This window comes from Benincasa hispida, chromosome 12 (genome assembly GCF_009727055.1).
Source record: "Benincasa hispida cultivar B227 chromosome 12, ASM972705v1, whole genome shotgun sequence".
Classification (NCBI taxonomy): domain Eukaryota; kingdom Viridiplantae; phylum Streptophyta; class Magnoliopsida; order Cucurbitales; family Cucurbitaceae; genus Benincasa; species Benincasa hispida.
In genome coordinates this window covers 13,434,149-13,443,670 of record NC_052360.1, presented here as the reverse complement: position 1 = coordinate 13,443,670, position 9,522 = coordinate 13,434,149, and positions in this window count along the sequence as shown.

Sequence of the window (9,522 nt, the reverse complement as noted above, 5' to 3'; positions counted from 1 at the left end):
ATTTAATTTTTAATTATTTTTAAATATGTAAGAAATCTATTGTATATGAAATTAATAATTTAAAAATCTATCAGAGACAAAAGTGAGAATTTAAAGATCTATTATACCGTTTCTAGAGTTTAGGAGAATATATATATATATATTAAAATGATATGAATTTGTGGTCTTAGACATTAATTTCTTAATTTGTCATTGGTTCTATGTCCTAATTTTTTTACTAACATTCTAATGAATTTTCACTTCAAAGAATAGTTTTGAAAAGATTATAAAAAGAGAGCAAGAATAATGTAGTCACTTTTAAAATAGGTTTAAATACTATTTTAGTCCATAAACGTTTAACTTTAGTTATTTTAGTCTCCATTTTTTTTAAATTTAGTCTATTTTAGTTTCTATACTTTAAAAATATTCATCTCTAGTCTAGTATTTTTAATTTTGTTTCATTTTTGTCATTATATTTTTTAAAAATGATCATTGTGGTCCATTTATTTTACTTTTAAGGGACAAAAATAGTTATTTTTTGAAAATTCAATGTACATAATGAATCAAAGTTGAGAGTACAAGAACCAATCTGAATATTTCTATTTTAAAAGTAGAGAGACTAAAATAATTTTTAAATCTTTAAAATAATAAGAGTATTTATTTAAATAAATGACAAAAATTCTTTTATAGAAAGCAGAATTGTCGCTTTTATATTTTGCTTTGAGAAGGAAGCGAACCTCTTTTTCATGAAAGGCTTTGGGGAACGTACTTTATTATTCTTTTTATCCTCTTTAATCTCTCAGCTTTTGAAAAAAGTGGAGAACAAAGGAACGACCAGGAAAAGAAGAAAGTTGAATGAGACTTAACTTAATTATTTTCATATTGTAATATGGAAAAAAAATGTCATTTTGGTATTTGAATTTTTAGGAATGGGTAGATTTGGTTCTTAATATTTTAAATTAGTTATTTTAGTCCATGAATTTTGAAGAATAGATTTAAAACATCTCTCAACTAATAAATATATTAAATTTTAAAAAAATTGATTAAACATATGATGTACAAGATGACTTAAAAACAATATAATTTTTAATCTTTCCCACTCTTCTCTCTTCTCTCTTTCTTCTCCATCTCTTTGTCAGTCGTTTTTCAATAATCTTACTTTCTTAAACTTTTCTCTCTATCTTTTTGGGGAAAATTCATGGTGTGTTTATATAACCTTTGATTTTCTTTATTGGGTTAATGGGTTTTTGTTTGGTGGAGATTTCCCACATCCATGGAAGTTCCAAACACCCTTTGGTTTTCTTAGGACAAGAGAGAAAGAAAGTGTGATATAGAAAGAAAGAGAGAGAGAGAGTAAAACACAAAAGGGGGAAAAAAAACTAGAAGATGAAGTGTGATTCTTGAATTGGGCTTATTCCATGGAAGTGTGATTCTTGAGTTCCAAAGATATACATATCAAACCTTGCTTTTTCTCTTCAAAAAATCCTTCAAGAATAAGCCAGTTACTTCTTCTCCCTTGTTTTTCTGTATATATGTAATCTCATCTCACATACATCCTTCCTTCTATTCATCTCTATCTCTTTGCTTGTGATCAGATATGGGATTGGTGGTACAGATCTTTCTGTCATTGATTTTCTTCTGCAGAAATTTGGTTAGTTTTCGGAACAAGAGAGAGAGAAAGAAAGTGAGCAAAATTTATCTTCTTCTTCATGGAAAAATGGGAGAAAACAAGAGAAAACAGAGATGGAGGCGAAAGGACAAGAGAGAGAAGAGAGAAGAGAGAAGTGGAGAGAAGAGGAGAGAGAGAGGAGAGGAGTGAGAAAGATTAAAAAAAAAATCCTCATTTTGCCACATCATATATTTAATCCATTTTTTTTGGTTTAAATTTAATAGATTTATTAGTTGAACATTTTAAACCTATTTTTGAAATTCATGAACTAAAAATAACCAATTTGAAACATGGGAAAAAATGCACGTTTTTTTTTAAAACTTGGGAACAAAAGAGTATTTTTTCCGATTTTTTTTTTAGTTAATGTTTTTTTAATAAATAATGACAAAAATAGGGTTGAGGAAAAGTATTCCAAAAAATAGGTGTTTTGGGAAAGTATTGACAAAATTAGGGTAACGGAATCGTGTACCGAGTACACAATTTTCATGTGGCATACTCGTATACCCGGTACACGAGTACCATTTAATCTAGTCAGCTGACCACGTCAGCTGTTTGGTTGACCGATCAAGCAAACTCGTGTACCTGTATACGATTCGTTTATAAATTTTTTTTCTTTTTCTTTTTTTAAAGTTAATTGTTAAACTTAATTATATAACTTAATTCCTTCATTATTGCTTATAATTGTTTTTTTAATTGTTAAACTTAATTATATATTTAATCTACAATGAAAACATCTTGCACTCATATTAAAAAAAATATCATGATATTAAAGAATATTTACAATTAGTTCTTTAATTTACCATTTGAAAATGATACAATGTGGGATTTAAAAACGACCCCCTGACCCTTACTCCTCAGGGGTTGTCTTTGTGTCCCTCTAAATTAGGTTCACCCCGTTGTCATTGTCGTCTACGACGAATACGTCTTCGATCGGTGTCAGCAACATTGAGTCGTCTTGTTTGTTGAATAATACCTTCTATGTTAACCAATGTTTGCTGACACATTGAACCCAATTCTGGTAAGTTGTTCTGCACTGAACATTGTTGAACATCGCCGACAAAATTATTCTATACAATAAAAAAAAATAAAACAATATTCATATTATATATATGGAAAATGTCTGATTTTAAATCTCTTACCATGCAGTAATAGTAAGCATCCTCAGATGAGATAAATCGCCTCGTGATCGAATTGTACAGGGAAAGTAGTCGTCTGATACAGCTGCTCATTTGTTAATTCTCCCTGTGCACAACGATCACGTCATCCATGCGAGTAGGATAAATATTCTGCATAGATTCGACGCCAGTCTTGGTCGTGCTTACCTCTTAAATCGATCTGGTGTAGTGCTGGGAGTGTATAAGACAACGAAGGTATCGTTTATCGCATACCAAACTGTCTCAGCACACGATCTGGATGATGCCACTTTACTATATGGAAGCATATAAGAGGGCTAACAATCAACCAGATGTCTTCACCATCACGACAATAATCAGGTAAGGATGACCAAATTTGTGTGTATGGTGTCCAAATAACCTGACAAAGAAAAAAAAAATAAGTATACATATAAATTTTTTTTAAATATCATTTATATACATATTTACTACATGATTGTGCATCAGCATGTCGAATATTTTTTTGTATACGAGCAACATATTTGTTGACTGTTCAGAGGCAGCCGATACACCACTCCATCTAAAATTATAAAAAATACAATTAATTTATATTCTTACATAAAATGGAAACAAAATAAATATATAAATAAAATAATACCTGGCACTCAGTGGACGATGATTTGGGGCCTATAGTTGGACTTGTGGTGCTATAATTGAAAATCGATTATAAGCCCATACTTGTAATAGTACCAGTGGCCCTGCTAATTCCAACGCTTGTGCATTGGAAGCCCGACAAAGTTTTCGGTACAACCATGCAAGACATGCACCACCCCACGAGTACGTACCAGCGTGCTCGAAATCAGACAATAATAGGAGAAACATGAGATGCACTAAAGTATTTGACTTGTCGAAAAATAAAAATCCTCCAATAAGCTGCAGAATGTATGCTCGTGCATACCTACGTATGCTGATGTCTTCGGCATCGGGAGGTAATTCGAGAAATTGGGACGCCAACCAAGGGATACTCAATCTTTATCCCTTCAGATCCTCTGGTAGAACGCCTAAGAGCTCTTCACAAACGTTCTTCCAGTCATACTGTAGTGAGCCTGTCAGTGGTTGCCCGTCCACTCGTAACCCAAATTGTGCAGCAACATCCTGCAGCGTAATTGTACATTCCCCACAGGGCAGGTGAAATGTGTGAGGTCCTCCTGATCTCCAGCGCTCAACTAGAGCAGTAATCAGGTGCCATTCAAGCTGGATGAAACCAATATGTGCAACCCCAAGAAAACCTGCTTCCTGAACATATGGAATAATGCGGTGATCAAATGGATAGTATGTTGTGCAGTCGCCTCCCTCCTCCGACAACTCAACACTATAGTGGAAAGAACTATCTCATACTGTCTGTAAACTATGCGTCTTTTGTTGGTACAATTGTACAAGATTTAGAAGGACCAGGCTCCATTACCTAAAAATTCAAATTAATATTACATAATAGAATCCATGACATAAAGATACATAAAAAGTAAACATAAAAAATACAATTACATAATAAAATTTATTACATAATTCATTTAAATACATAAAGAATACAAATACATGAAATATAAATTACATGAAAAATATAAATACATAAAGAATATAAATACATGAAATATACAAATATGAAAAATAGAAATACATGAAGAATACAAATACATGAAATATAACAAGTAAAAAAAAATACACCTAATGACCGAAGACGACGAAAGCACCTAGTGTAACGGTGTGGACAAGTGCGTCTGTTATGTCTTTCTCTTTTAAAAAATTGTTCATCGCACTTTTTGGCTTGTTCTCTCCAATCCATTTCATTATGAATGCGCGTACTTTTTTGGCCGACCTTGTTCTCTGAGTAAGTTTGCATTTGGACGAACTTCTGTAAATTGATAATTCTGGCAATAATACTGAGTGTTGATTGATAGAAGCGGCCCTTCAACAACGCTTGAAATTGGACAATTTGTAGCATTCATCAATAAGTGGTAGGTATGTCATATGCATGTAATTACAAACTGCAATTACATGAGAGCATGGAATCTTGAATGATTGCCACTTATTGCAAGAACATGTCCCTTCTTTCAAGCTTATTACTTGGGTGTGTTGTCCTTTGTAGGGAGAAATCATACTTATGTCAGTTTGTACTTCGAAAGTTTGACTTTCCCTGTCAATGGATGTCACCGTCTATGTCGATGCTCGTTTTTCCCACCTCTTCAGTTTCTTTAGGGCATATTCTGTATATATGTCCCCACGATTGAATGCTTCACAGATTTCTTTTCTCCGACGTTCAAAATACAATATTGTGCGATAGAATGCCTAACCAAAGAAGTAATTGGTAACATTCTAGCACCTTTAAAAACGCCGTTCATGCATTCAGCTGCATTGCTGGTCATCCACCCATAGCTGTACCCACCGTCATGTGACTATGTCCATTTTTCCAAGTCAATGTCTTAAAAAAATTCAAGACATTTAGAGTGCAATTGTTTCAATTCTTTCATGCACCGAATGAACTTACACCTTTGGTGTTGATTTCCGACCTTAAACACCAAATTTTTTAGTTGCTTCGATTTGTATTTTGTATTGAAATTATTGGCAACATGATGAAGACAATATCGGTGGTACGCTCTGGGTTCACTTCAACTAATTTCTTCATTATTAATTACAGCAAGAATGCCCTTATGTCTGTTAGAAATCAAGCAAATACCCTCTCTTTGGGTAACATATTCACGTAATGCCCACAAAAACCATGACCAACTGGACGAATTCTCACCTTCTACAAAAGCAAGGGGAAATATATGTCCGTTTGCATCAATAGATAAGGTTGTCAATAATTTACCATCAATCTGGATTAATGGCCTACAATGATTGAACCCTTCTCTTATAGGACCAAAAGACCAAAAAACTCGTCCAAAAATAGTCGCACCTGGCACATCAGAGGGAAGGAAAAACCAATCTGTTCGTGTTCCTGGATTATAATGAACAACAACACTCACCAATACGGAAGCTCCGAATATGATTTCTTCCAATCGCCAAACACAGCAATTAACGCTTTTCTCTTGGCTTGCCACACCCTTCTATAATTGACATTATAGCCATACTTTCTTTTAATGGCTTCTTGAAGTAGGGCCACAGGTACTCCAAGATCAATATTTTACCAAATTTTGAATTTCATATTCATGAAATTTGAATCCAGTTGTGAATGATCCTGTGTCAATTCTGAAAACAAACATGAGTGTTCACCTTGAAGTTTTGTGATTTCAAACATCTCATGAGTTTTGTGCCGACATACCTGTAGCCTCCAAGACAACCGTCACTCTATGATTTACATTTAACATACCAAAGATCCTGATTTGATTCCACTATGACAATTTCGTAGTGTTCTGTCACACAATATTTTTTTACAGCAAGCTGTAAATCTTCTTTGGTATTAAACAACATTCCTTTTTATATTAAACTACAGTTATCTACTCCTACATTCCTTTCTTCCAAAGTAGACCCTAGTTCACACATTGAATTTGTCATTTTCCAGTCTATTTGGGTAAACATTTCGAACGGTACCAACTCAAGATCATGTTCACCACTACTGTCGTTTCCAAATAATTCATCAACTTCAACGTCAATGTCACTATCTCCATCATTTCCAAGTTTAAGAATTACTAAAGCTTTAGGACACATGGACATATTTATTATGTTTTTTTCAACTGTTATAGTTGACAAAAAAAATGTTAATATGTCAACCCATCAAACTCTAATTTCTAAATTTAACGTATAAGATCTAAATATTATATATTTAAATCAGACCAAATCTAAGATTTATAAATTATATATTTAAATCAGCCCAAACAAATAAACAAATATAAGATCTAAGATTTAAGATCTACAAACATATACATATAAGATCAGCCCAACAAATACATATTTCTAAGTTTAAATCAATCCAAATAAATAAAAAAAAAAGGTAAGTTCAGCTCAAAAACATACATAAACTAAATCATACATAAACTAAATCATACATAAACTAAACATAAACTAAGTTTAAAATAAACTCAGCCCAAAAATATGCAAAAACATACATATAAATATAGATCAGCCCAACTAGAGAAATAAATATACCACAGAAACAAGCAAAAATTAGTAGCCAAAAAGGTATGAAAATCGAGCAACACGACCACTACAATGGAGGATTCGGTGATGATCAAATGGAGGACTGAAAATCGAACAAAATCGAAATTTTGGAAGATTTCGGTGAAATAAAGGCCTCGGTGAGGAAAATCAACGAGATTTTGGAAAGTAGAAAGCAAAATAGAAGAAGAAATCGAAAGCAAAAATCGGTGAGAGGAAGGAATCGTTGGTCTCGGTGAGGAAGAATAAGCAGTGGTCTCGGTGAGGAAGAAGAATGGGTGTTTCGGTGAGGAAGAAAAAGGGGGTGGGCGGAGGTTTTAATGCGAGGAAGTCGTGTGCCCAATACACGACTTAGGGTAATCGTGTACCCGGTACACGATTCCCTCAGTCAAACCTACATGACTACCATGCTAGACTGGGCGTGCCAGATGGCAAGGTACTCTTATACCTGGTACACGATTTAGGGCTTATCATGTACCAGGTACACGATTAAGGTGTAATCGTATACCCGGTACACGATTTAAACACCTATTTTTTGGAATACTTTCTCCCCAACCCTATTTTTGTCATTATTTATTAAAAAAACATTATTTTTAAAAAAAAATTCATTTTTCCCTTGTAATAAAATGGAAGTATGTATTATCGATTTTAAAATTGGAGGTTTGACTCTCTCACTCTACAAATTGTCAATAATAATAATAAGACTAAATTATAAAAAAAATGTCTCTAAGCTTTGTACTTTGTGGTAAAAGTACCTTTAATTTAAAAAAATTTCAAAAATATCCTTAAACTGTAAAAATGAGTTAAAAATGCCCATATCATTAATTTTGGATGGAAAACATTAAAGTTTTGTTTAAAAAATACCCCTAAATTTTTAAAAGTTCCAAAAATACCCTTAACTTTATTTTGCTATTAATATATGAACAAAAACCGTTGATAACTCATTACAAACAAACTTTTTTTAAAATAAAAAAATTTTAAAAATGCTCTATGTTGATCAATTTGTTTGAAGTTTTATTTAAGTTCGAACATTCAATTTTAAAACAAATTATATAGATATCCTATTTTTCTTCATATAGATACTTTCATTTTTCTCTTATTTTCAATCTTAGCTTACACCAATTTTTTCAATAACCAAAATTTTAGGTTAAAATATAAAATTCCACAAAATTACTTAAAATTTTAGAATCAAAATCCTCCCTTAAAACATATCAAAACGATAAATAGTATTTGACTATTAACACACACTCCATTATTATTTTATTTAATTTAACCTAATAATAATAATTATTATTATGATTAATATTGTTACAAGATTTTCTTATAAAGTATATGTGCCATCCTTTTCCCAAAGATTTACCTTATTAAAGTATGCGACTAAAAGTCCATAGACACAATTAATAGTTTTAACAAATAATTTTGCTCAATTTAACTTAAACTAACCCAAAGAAATTTATATAAAAATTTATTTTAAATTCAATAGCTAATACCGACCTCGTGCCATCAACCTACCTATCCAAAGGCAAAAAGTCCACTGTCGGCTTAAGTAGACAGCGACTTCAATCTAATTTCCTTCCCTTAATTTTAAAATGGCAGCCAAAGAAAAAGGACTAAGGAAAAAAATATATATGTTTGATATCACTATATCCAACAAAATCGTTTTTTCTTTTTTAATTTTTTTTTTTTAAAATATCTTGTTGTTCCTTAATTTTGAGTTTATTTTCTATTTAATTTTAAGGTTTCAAAATATTACACATTTAGTCGATAAATTTTTAGTATTGTTTAGTTTCAATTTAGTCCTTAATTTTTATGTTACAATTTTACTCTTGACATTTGAATTTTGTTTTAATTTGGTTCTTATGTTTTAAGATTTATATTATTAACATCGATTTTTTTTTTTTTTTTTTTACTAAATACTCACATTCTGTTTTTAAAATTAATTTATGTTAATAAATTAAATAGCATTAAAAGAATTCTAATTAATTAAGTTTCACAATTTTATCACTTTAAAAATTAAATATAAAATTTCACTTCATAACTATTTGTAATTAATTAATAGAAATTAACAAAATGTATTCAATGAAAAATTGAGATTAAAAAGGTAAAATTTTGAAAGCAAGGGACCAAATTGAAATAAAACTCAAATTTCAAGAGTAAGATTGTAATATTTTGAAACTTACGGCTTACATTGAAACAAAACTCAAAACTTAATTACTAAATATGTAACATTTTAAAACATATGGACCAAATAAAAACTAGAGCCAAAACATAAATAACCAAAAAGGTATTATTCCCTCAATTTTAAAAGGAATCTTAAAGGTTCATTCAAGTCAATTTCATATTTAATTGAGAAAATATCAATTTGTACCCCTAATTTTATGGGTTGTATCAATTTAAGTTATGAACATCTATTTAAAAAAACTTCGTTTGATACATATAATTGTATGAATTAAACACCCTCAATTTGAGGATTAATACATGAAAATCGTAAATGAATGGTTTAAATTTATTAGCTTACGAAAATGTAAGAACTTAATTGACTTCAATTATAAGTTTCACATTATATTGGTCGAAAGAAATGTAGAGGAGGATATACATTGATACACTTAT